This window comes from Lithobates pipiens, unplaced genomic scaffold (assembly GCF_037356315.1).
Source record: "Lithobates pipiens isolate NorthernLeopardFrog02 unplaced genomic scaffold, aLitPip1_a1.2 Scaffold_19, whole genome shotgun sequence".
Classification (NCBI taxonomy): domain Eukaryota; kingdom Metazoa; phylum Chordata; class Amphibia; order Anura; family Ranidae; genus Lithobates; species Lithobates pipiens.
This window is the reverse complement of record NW_027507764.1, coordinates 190,847,599-190,859,774: the sequence shown is the minus strand read 5'-3', so window position 1 is coordinate 190,859,774 and position 12,176 is coordinate 190,847,599. Positions and strand designations below refer to the sequence as shown.

General features: G+C 38.2%; 1 protein-coding gene across 1 annotated transcript in view; it reads left to right on the top strand.

Moving 5' to 3' along the window:
* The window catches only part of CNTNAP2 (contactin associated protein 2), a 2,388,168-nt gene that overhangs the window by 870,175 nt on the left and 1,505,817 nt on the right, over positions 1-12,176 (top strand). The window lies entirely within an intron of this gene.

The following is a 12,176-nucleotide window of genomic DNA, read 5'->3' as shown; positions in this document are numbered from 1 at the left end:
ATCACAAGGTGGAATCAGAGGGAAAAAGAAAAAAAGAAAAAGAGAGCTAATAAAGCCACCACATCTAATGATTGGTAAGTTGAAACATACTGTATTACATTTTTTAATCTTGTTTTAATACTGCTTTAACCCTTTTGCTGTCAGAGTTGTTTTTGAATTTTCTGCACACATGTTTAAAAAATCCTTTTAGGCCTGAAGATTACACAAAACCCCCAAACATTATATATATATTTTCTGAAAGCAGACACCCTAGAGAATAAAATAATGGTAGATATTTCTGTAAAGGTCTAGGAAACGCAAATTGTAAGTAAAAAACACACTAGTGAACCTTAGGGCAAAAAACTCAATAAAAGTACCGACATTTTTGCTAAAATATAAAAGACGAGGTTGCACTGAATAAATAGATATCCAACATGCCAAACCCTACATTTTTGTGTGCCTGTGAAGTGGCGCCAAACTTCGGTACCCTACATTTTCTATAGACAGTAGGTCATCAGTTTAGTGTTACAGAGAAGGAGGTCTTAGCCCCTGTACACACGGTCGGAGATTCTGCCAACCAAATCCGTCGGATTTTGCCCGTCGGATTTAGTCCGACGGATTGTGTCCGAAACTGTTGCATACACACTGTCGGGCCAAGTTGGCGAAAAATCCAATCTTTCAGAACGTGATGACGTAATTTCTTACGATGGGACTACATTCAGGCTAGTAGCCAATAGCTTTGATGTAGGAATTTGATCTGAGCATGCGTGGCACTTGGTCCGATGAAAATGCTCTACACATGATCGGATTAGGTCCGTCCGGCCCAGTTGGTCGGGAACTATTTCCAACATGTTGGAAAATTGGGTCAGACGGAGATTCGGACGGAATCAGTCCGATGCATACCACACACAGTTGGATTATCCGACGACACGGTCCGATAGGACACATTCCGACGGATTCTCCGACCGTGTGTACAAGGCTTTAGAATTATTGCACTTACTTGGACGCTCGTGGCGATATGTAATCTGTGTATCACAATCAACGTTTTCATGTGTAGGCTACTCTGACACATACGTTTGCATTCGTATGTGCGTATATGTGGGGGCGGGGTGCCTCAAGAAATGATTTTGGGAGGATTTTATGTGCTTGGGTGCAACTTTATTTTTTTGCACCTGGTGTCAGGTTCTCTTTATTGAGATATGCAGGGTCTAAAAAACCCTGCATGTCTCCCCTGTGCTCCACTAAATGTTTTGCAATGCAGATCACATTGTAAAACATTATTTCCTGGCTGAGCCTGCCGGGGACACAGAGAGTTTGACCCGAAAGTGACACCAGAGATGGCCTCCTGCCTGCAGATGGGCAAGCAGAGCCCGATAAGCATGGCAGGGCTCAGTGACAGGGATAGCGCTGGTACTGGGTGTGTGTGAGATCAGGGTGGCAGTGGCACCTCCGGAATGCTCTCATCTGACAGGTGGGAGTCTGCCTGTCAGTTTCACACACATTCATGGTGGCTGCAGCCACCAGATTGTTTGTGATATCCCTCGCTGTCAGGTCTGTATGACGTACGGACATGGCAGTGAAAGGGTTTAGCAAATTTCCGGTGACTTAAAAGGGTGGTTTCTGCTTTGGTAGGATTTCACTATGAAATAAGTTTCATTGAAATCACCTCTTCCTGACCAAGACTATTTTTCATCTCTACTTTTTTCCCTGTGATACCTGAGCAAAGAAAAAGGGGAAATGATATATGTTGTATCTGTCTACATTAGAAAGACACAATCAGTAAAATAAATATCATCAGCACTCTCTGCATCACTAAGGAACACCTAGCAAGAGAAAAGAGGACATAAAACAGTTCTGAATATCCCTACACTAGTGGGAAATTGCTGGAAAAAGATTTTACAGAATCTCATACCTGGAGGGGTCAATATACTAACTCCCTGATCTTTGATGTGGTGCCTCCTGCTTGGCCCTATGGTACTAAATAGACACAATAGTGATGTAGGGTCCAGTGGATCAAAAATGCTTAAATATGTAGGATCTTCAGTTGTTGATTTCACTTTACTACTTCAAAATTCAGGGGCAGAGACAGCAGGAGAGGTTAGCATTCGATGGTTTCTTCATAGAGAACATTGCATTTTAATGACCAACGTGTCTCTTTAGCATGAACAACTACAGGGCTTTGCCAGTTAATAATACAAACTTAAAGCCTGGGGGACAGCATATGTTAGGTAACTGCCAGACCTTGAGGAGGCCCTCCAGCTTCCATGGTTATATCCATCCTTATAAAAAGTGAATAAATGTTTTTTATAAGTAAACCTTTATAGTTCTAACAATTTAGGAATGAAAACTAAATATCTACACAAGCACAGTCATATCTAATTCTCTTTAAGGTAGACAATTATATGTTGACTTTAAAACAAAGCTTTAAAAAAAGTACATGAGGTGCAAAATGCATTTATGTGAACTGTTTAACCTTAGAAAACTCTTGTGACTCTGGTCAGCACTCTTGTGATTTATACAACCCTACCATGATGCATATTTTTTTCTCTGTTGCTGATTTGCAGCTTCCTTTGTCACCTACCTGCTAATCAGTTTTTTGAAATTAACTTGTCACAATAGCTTTGATCTCTTCCTCCTAAAGGTTGTCTAAACATCTCCCTGATCTGCTCCTAGTGTCTAAAAAAATATTAGATTTCCAGCATTGTGTCTTCTCCTGATGCCTAAAAATACAGTGTATTTAATTCACACTGGGCGATACATTAGAGCTTAATAGCTTAAATGTATCCACTCTGTATAATTGAATTTTTTTAGGTTTCAGGGGAGATAATTGAAGGAAAGATTTTCGGTACTTAAAAAAGCAATATTTTTTTTTTAATGAAGGCATATTGTACCTGGAGTAAAGGGTATCTTTTGACAGTTGCTTGAAGTTCTGATTTAACCCTCACAGAGACATAAAATGTTTACTTTTTAAAATTTGCTTAACTAAAGCTGGCAATACACTGTCCAAATTTTAGCCATTTTCACCCATTCAACATCCCCCGATTGAAAAAGGAAGCCTGGCAGAAAAAAAAAATAGATGAACATTACCAACATCCAATCAAATGTAGATGTTTGGGTATTTTGACAGATGTCTTGGCCAACTGTCAAAATACAATATGATATGCTGTAAATGGTGCTACACTGTTGAAATCTCAGTAAAAAAAAACTACAAAAACGATGTGAATTTGAAGTATAATTGAACACCAGCTGGCAAACAAACACTGGTATCAGTTAACATATAACTTCTGAAATCCAACAGTGTAATACTCAAAATGAACACAAGATGGCAGTGAAGATCCAATGGCCACTGTATAAAACTTCTTAACCACTAGAGATTCGCGCTATAGCCAAATGACGGCTACAGCGCGGACCTGCTTTGCGAAAAAAATGATAAAAATTTAATTTGGGTACAGTGTTGTATGGCCGCGCAATTGTCATTCAAAGTGCATCAGCGCTGAAAGCTGAAAATTGGTCTGGGCAGGAGGGGGGTTTAAGTGCCCAGTAAGCAAGTGGTTAAAGTGCAATAGTGAAATAAAATGTCCAGTGCAAATACACAAAGTATGAAGTGACTAAATCCACGCAGTCTAAATCACAAAGAGCTTGACAGATATGTAAAGTGCAATAATGGTGTCCTCTGGATTCAATAAAAAATAAAATGTGATTGTCCCAATCTATAGCATGTGAATAAAGCAGGTGTGGTGGATATCTCTTCTTTCCATGCAGCGACACCTAACAAGGGTGGCCTCTTACTTTATGGCTGTAAGTTAACAGCATGAAAATATAGCAATGCTCTGATTTCCTCTGCGGGTCCTTTCATGGATGTCTGGTGGATCCTATCTTCAGGGGGGGGGGGGGGTTCTCCTTCTATAAATCCATAAAATGGCAGTGGCTGATATACTCTGCTTCTACGTACACCCTGGATGGGGTAAAATAGAAGGGTGGAGGAGAGGAAATCCCAAATACGGTAGTGTAGTATATCTTGTAAACAGTTTTATTTCATAAAAACACAGTAAAGGTAACACTCACATTTGTTTGTAGTAAAGCAAGTAAAAACTCCACGAGTGCCGAGCTCGTGATTAGCATTACTTCCAGTTGCGCCTGTCAGCCAATCCCGACGCATATCGTCACGGATCACGTTACTTCATCAGGGTCAAAAGCTAACAAGTGAGGAGTCCTTAAATAGGCTAATAATGACAGATTATTGTCATGGCCATTTTGTTGTGGACCGCATGGTAAACAAAGGTGGCGGCCATTTTCTAGTAGTCTTCCTATTTACTCAGTAAGTCATCCATTTTTCTGGAAAAATAATGCTTTTGAAGCGAGCTGAAGCAGGTGCCATTTTCCCAGAGCTAGCCATTGTAATAATGAAAAGGGCATAAACACAGAACTACATAAAAAAAAACTATATATATTAAAAAACAATATATATTTAAAAAGGGGGGGATAAACACATAAAAAACAATGCAATAGAGATGGATGCTGGTCCGGATCAGCCAGAATTGATGCACAGGTGCACAATGACAACATAAAGTATGTATACAAATGATCCAAACAGGAACTGAAAATAATCATATAACAGCAGAAAGGGTCTAACTCCCATGGTGAAATAAAAATATGCAGAGAAATATGAATGTAATAGACAGAGTTAACTAGAATCACAGCCCATTGTGCACAGACAAGAGAATATATGTATCCAGGGAAAGGCAGAATACGCATCGGGATTGGCTGACAGGTGCAACCGGAAGTGACTCTGATGATGAGCTTGGCGCTCATTGGAGTTTTTACTTGCTTTACTACAAGCAAATGTGAGTGTTACCATTACTGTGTTTTTCTGAAATAAACCCTTTTACAAGATATACTACACTATTTGGGCTATCCTCTCCTCCCCCTTCTCTTTTACCCCATCCGGGGTGTATGTGTAAGCGGAGTATATCAGCCACTACCATTTGCTGGACTTATACAAGCAGAACCCCCTCCCCCCCCAAGGGGATAGGAAATCAGACCATAGCTACATTTTCATGCTGTTACAGTAAGGTAAGAAGCCACCCCCTGTTAGAGGTGTCACTGCATGGAAAGAAGAGATACCCACCACACCTGCTTTATTAGCATGATATAGATTAGGACAATCACGTTTTATTTTTTATTGAATCCAGAGAACACCATTATTGCACTTTACATATCTGTCAAGCACTTTGTGATTTCATAGACTTTGTACATTTAGTCACTTCATACTTTGTGTATCTACACTGGACATTTTGTTTCACTATTGCACTTTAAGAAGTTTTATACATTGTCCATTGGATCTTCACTGCCATCTTGTGTTCATTTTGAGTAGTAGTTATATGTTAGCTGATGCCAGTGTTTGTTTGCTAGCTGATGTTCATATTTACTTGGATTTCACATATTTTTTGGAGTTTTTAACAGCGCAACACCATTTACAGCATATCACATTATTTTTGGTTTTGATATCACCTATCAGTGTTTGCAGCAGTTGCAATATTTATCTATTTTCATTTCCTCCATAGTGATAACGCAGGAGTACCCTATTTCTGTCAAAATACAGTTATAGTCGCAGCTGAGATTCGATTATCCACACTGTGTAGTGTGGATGGAGGAATTGGTTCATTTTTTTTCTGTTCAGCCTATAGGCTGTAATTACACAGGCCTTCCTTTATGCAGAACACATGAGATAGAAATGTTATATTGTCATATCTTCTAATGCTTTAAACTTCACAATATGCAATTTACCTTTTATATATACAGTACATGTGTAAAACTGCTATACTGAAGTTTTAACATTTAAAAAAAAAATGAATTAATGTGTTTCCACACAAACCAGTGCCTGAATTTAGACCCACTTCTTCCCACAAGTGGGCCATTTTGGATGTTGTCCACTTCCATATGAGTTTCTCTTTAAAAATTAAGGCAATACAGGCTAATACTTGACAAAAAATCAGTTTGATGATAATATACCATATGGGAACACCATGTGGGCGGATGGCACAATAGTATTATATGTACAAAAATCACTTTATTTAGCTATAAAATGCTGCTTCATTAATAAAAAAAATCAGATATTAATGGGGGTACCATTCTTTCTGGTATGATGTCACTTCTGGTCCATGCTCCTACAGGCGATTGTTGTACATGGTACAATATTGGGCCATCCTTTGTTCCTATATGGTATACTGTATGAGCATCAAACAATGCATGGGTTAAACGCTCTTTAAGGGACCACAACCCCATTGTTTAGAAGGAATATCTAAGTGGATAATAGTACCCTAGTCAGTGGGAGGATATATTACAGATGCAAAAAGGACCCTGATACGAATTCTTGATGTGAGAGATGCAAGTGGGATACGATTGCACATGCGTGTATATCCCACCATTAAGGCGAGGGCACTGAGACCACTGTGGGGATTGGGAAGAATTGATTTTGAAGATTTATTTAAGCTGAAAGTCACAACTATCCATCTTTGATGAACTGTTACTACATTGATATATTTTAATAATCTTGGACTACTTTTATTAAGTGGATATTTTACTTTACCTTTTATTTATTTACTAGTCGTGAGACATTTTACAATATGTGGTAATATTATTATATTTGAGAATTGGTAGCACAGCATTTATTTGTTTTTATTGATACACTTTATTTTATTTTAGCTACCGTATTTATCGGCATATAACACAAACTTTTTTCCCCTTGAAATCAGGGGAAAATCATGGGTGCATGCTACCCGTCGATGCCCCGCTGATTGTGAGCGGAGGAGTGAGCGCTGCTGAGATACACATAGCCAAGATACGCATAGCCGAGTGTACTGGACATAACACAGGGACTGGTCGTGACTGTGAGCAGAGACAAGAGGAACTGAGCCTAGCTGAGTACACTCGGCTATGTGTATCTCGGCGCTGCTCGGCTCCTCTTGGCTCCGCTCACAGTCACGCCCAGTTTCGCCATTGGACCTGTGTTATGCCCATCATAGGGTGGGACAGGGCGGGACTGCGAGTCAAGAGGAGCCAAGCCTAGATGAGTACACTCGGCTTCGTGTATGTCGGCGGCGCTCGGCTCCTCTCCTCTCGCAATCAGCAGAGGTTGGCGCCAAATTTAAATAACAAAGCTGCAATGACACCAGGCTGCAATGACACAAGGCTACAAAGACACTGGGCAAGGCTGCAGATAGACGCTGATAAGGCTGCATCGATGGGCATTTAAATGTCAGTTTTTTTCCTTACATTTCCCTCCTAAAAGTTTGTTTGCTTAAAATTCCCTCCTAAACTTATACGCCGATGCGTGTTATACGCCGATAAATACGGTATGTTCATTTATTTATTTTATTACATTTTTTCAGTTTATGCTAATTACAGACACTTGTAGCTGTGGAATTCACATTGCCTAAGTTTCTGTTCTTTTTCACTGAGCAAAGACTTGACTTATGTCATCCAAAAAGTATATATATGAGGTGACTTGACTTATAAAGCTTGACTGAGATGGGCATAAATGGTGATTACCATTATGTGCCAAGCATCATTAGACTCATCATAACATGCAAAAGCTGCAAGACAGCAGGAGTACACTTGTGTATTTGGATTTTAGCTGGAAATCTCATAAGGTGTATACTTGTTTAGCTTTGCATAATGCTTTGAAAAATGTAATTTTTATAAAGCATTGCTAATGTGCTATTTTTTACCATGTGTTATTTGGTAATTTTGCTTTCAAAAATGTTGTTTACAGTTCAGTAAGCATTTCACAGATCAGCCGAATTTACTGCATGCACATTATATTACTGAATTTTCCAGTATTTCTTTGTAACACTCAATTAAGGAGAATTTATAGTGTTAGTGGTTTTGTATCTATTTTTTCATTATTATGGTCATGACATAATGTACATGCTATAAAAATGTTTGTAGTAAAATATTTTTTTATGTAAAGATGAATGTTTTCATTTCCAGTCAGTAGCTGAAGTACTAGGCTCCTTTGTTACAATTGCCTGACTAGACTTGTACACACGATGAGGTTATCGGGTGAATGATCGTCCATTTTATTTTTTGCATGCTAGTCTCCATATTGAAAACTAATGCTGTGTACACACAAGTGTTTTTCTATTGAAATAAACTCTGAAGGTTTCTCCAACAGAATTCCGCTGAAGCTGTTTTGCATACACACGGTCACACCAAAGTCTGACCATCAAGAAGGCGGTGACGTTCAAAACGTATGATGGGACTAGAAAAAGGAAGTTCAATAGCCAGTGGCCAATAGCTTCCATCTCGTAATAGCTTCAGACCATGCGTCGTTTTTGGTACGTCGGAACAGACTAGCGGTTTTTCCGAAAAATGTAGAACATTAGAACTTATTTTTTATAAGATTTTCTGGTGTTGTGTGTGAAGATTTACCCTTCATTGTAAGAAAGAAGCTTGAAGTTGTCAGAGCACACCCCCATTCACTCTCTCCCTGTACCTGCTCTGTTTGGATTCTGCCACAGGAATTGTCAATCAGAAGACTAAAGACAGTCTAAAGTCAAACAACTTCTGCTTTGCTAGCTCTTTAAAAATCCCAAAATGCTATGAAAATTCTGTGTCATAAGTGAACCCTGCATTAAATATTTTAGTGTCAGAGAAAGATGTTGTGTATAGTATAAAATAAAATATTAGTTTAAACTTAGTTTCCTAAAAGAGCAGTCCTTGTGATGTCACTACATCCACAGACTTTGAGGGATTAGATCCATATTGGATATATTTTGTTAGTGCTTTTACCTCACTTGGATGATGTGAGTGCATTTGTTTTTATCTTGATATAGTTTATTTCTTTGAATGCGTATATGGTAATCCAAGTCCATGAGATATGCCTATAGCTTCTAAAATTCAGTCAGGAGTGGAGCAGTCATCTTGTGGCTTGATCTCTTGAGTGCTGTTTTACTTCCCTTTGATTTGGGTGTCAAAAAAGAGGATGAGTTGCTTACCTTTGAATAGTGGCACCAGTGGTGTTTTGCTTTTTGGTGACTGAAGATCTTTTTCTTTTTTTTTTCATATACAGTATACAAGTGTGTTGTTTCAAATACTCCAAGGCAGCAGTAGTTGCAGATTTTTGGAACAGCACACTATGGAGGAAGTTTGTAACTGGTACAAGGCACACCATTTGATGCCTGGCTGGATGTTAGCTGTATATTTTCCCTCAGCAGGATTCTTACCTCCGGGACACTTGTTGCAACTCATTGCTGTTTTGGGGAAAATACATCAGGAGTGGCATCTATGTTTACTTTGGGTCCTCAGTTTCTTCTGTTACCAGGAATTTGTTGCTATGTTACCCTTTTGGCGCATGTATGACATCTTTGAAAGTGCTTTACCCTCTAATTAGTGGTATATCCCTTAAGGCAACTGGTTCCTCCTGTGTGGGTTCATCTTGTTTACATTATAAGTACTGTGTCCCTGCATCCACTTTAGTGCCTGTTACTGTGCTGCCCTGTGTTGCTCCTTTCCTCCTGTCCTATTAATTAGGTTTTTAAATTGTACTAAATCTCCTGAAGAAGTGTTCAATTGTGAAACATGTTGAGCTATATCAAGCTGCTCTAAATTGTACCAAGCTATCTTGGGTTTCGGCATCCACTGAGCTTTAACTGGAAAAACTATATGTGATTAAAATGGGAAAGACTCCCCTAAAATTGGGTTTTTAGGCAGCAATCAAAAAGGAAAATAATAACGGATAAACAATGTATGAAAAAAATCGCAAATTTTTCATAACTTTGACATTCATTGTATAATGCTGTTCTGAAATTACTGTCTGTCATATTGTATCCGTTCCTCTTTTATTACCAATCTCCCACTGGAGCTCATGTTTTAATTACCATGTTATGAATTGTTTTTCATGTTAATAAATACCAATTTTTTCATACATTATTTATCAATTATTATTTTCCATTTTGATTGCTGCCTAAAAACCCTATTTAAGGGGAGTCTTTCCCATTTTTGTATATCTCGGGGGTGAGCAGCGCTCTTTAACCTTTTGGTATGTGTCTTTCCTTTGTTGTTAACTATATGTGATTGGGGTTTTACCCAGCCCATGACAAACAGTCTGTAGCTTGGTGATTGTTATGTAATTTATTTAATAATAAATTTATTATTATTTTTTTTTTTTACTTTATTTTTTATAAATATTAATATGGTCTTTCTATACAAATACTGGATTGTTGGAGCCTAACATTTCCATATTCTCTCACTATCTGTTATGCATACTAAAACCCAGAACGTGGCACATTACACTACCATTGAACCCACAGTACGACCCTTTGGTCGTACAAAGAAATTTCTATACTAGACAGGTACATGAATTTGGTGCAATCTGCACCACTTTTAGAATGCATGCGAGATACCTCAAAACACATCTGCATGTATTGTGACCTATAGGAAAAAGCTTTTTTGCAGGATGAGAACAATTAAAAATTTGACAAAAATTTCAATCCCTGCATAACCAGTTTTATTTCCATTTACATTCTCAAAGGGTATCTATAGCTCTCACTGTAAACTCATGAACTTCACTATGCTTCAAACTTCTTGAAATTGTGATTATAATACAAATTCATATACAGAATCTGTTGTATATTAATAAAATAAATACATGTATAAAAACACATATAATTGTAGCATATCACTTCAGTTCATCGATGATATATTTAAATACGATTTTGTAATTAATTATCTTTGTAAAAGTAAGGAATAAACTGCCAGTATTAAAGTATTTTCATTATCCAAAGCATGTGGAAAGTTTGAGAGCAAGGAATCTATAATATATTCAACTGCTCTATGCTATTGTTATAAATTGATCCAGCAATGTCATAATTCATCTGTTTTACTCTCCCAGAAAATACAGAAAGCTGCTGTTTCTCAACTACCACAGCTGTAGCAATGACTGATTTATGCTCAGAGCTTGTGTTATTTTTTGTTGCTGTTGTGAATCTTATGTATTAGCATTTGAAGGACTGATAGAGAAGTGTGCTTGCTTTATAAAGAAGGTTTTAAAAGTCTGTTTTGGATGTTCCACTGATCAAAAAGACAAGGATATGAGAATGTGCAAGCAGAATGGGTTCTATCTCTATTCCCTGTAAGAATGACAAAGGAAGTCAAGTAAATCTTTGGAGATAGGAGCTGTTTCTCACCTAGATCAATATTGCATTCAAAGGCATCTTAAGCAAGCAATTTATATCAAGCAGGAATGCCACTTTTATTAGGTTTGTGAAAATTAAATAAAATACTGCTTACATCTACTTTTAACGTAAGGTTGATCATGACTTTGTTATAAATAGGCTTGGCCGATGAACATCGGGAACTTACCTTAGTTGTGTTCATTCAGATGGGCAGTTGGCAGTTTTTTTCATGATATGGTTGGCATTTTGAGTGATTTGAGAGGCCTATTGATGCTGGCTACTCCTAGTAGTGGTTCTCAATCCTCTACCGGGGCATGTTTGCCAGTATTCCTTTTGTACCCATAAGTGCCCTTTTTACTTGGAAGGATATGATAAACGATTCCCACAGGGTATAAGGTGTTGGCATCCTGATGGTTGATCTTATGCAAGGGAAAAAGTATTTGATCCCCCGTTGTTTTTTTTTATTTTAACAGTGAGAGACAGAAAAACAACACAACAATCCAGAAAAAAGCATTTCAGAAAAGTTTTAAATTGATTTCCATTTTAATGAGTGAAATAATTATTTGACCCCTTTGCAAAATATGACTTAGTGGAAAAACACTTGTTGGCAATCACAGAGGTCAGACATTTCTTGTAGTTGGCCACCAGGTTTGCACACATGTCAGGAGGGATTTTGTCCCACTCCCCATTGCAGATTCAAAGTCATTAAGGTTTTCAAGGCTAATGTTTGGTAACTGGAACCTTCAGCTCCCTCCACATGTTTTCTATGGGATTATGGTTTGCTAGGCCACTCCAGGACCTTAATGTACTTCTACTTGAGCCACTCCTTTGTTGCCTTGGCCATATGTTTTGGGTCACTGTCATGCTGGAATATCCTTCCACGACCCATTTTCAATGCCCTGGCTGAGGGAAGGAGGATCTCACCCAAGATGTGATGGTACATGGCCCCCGTCCATTGTCCCTTTGATGTGGTGAAGTTGTCCTGTCCCCTTAGCAGAAAAAAACCTAAAAAGCATAATG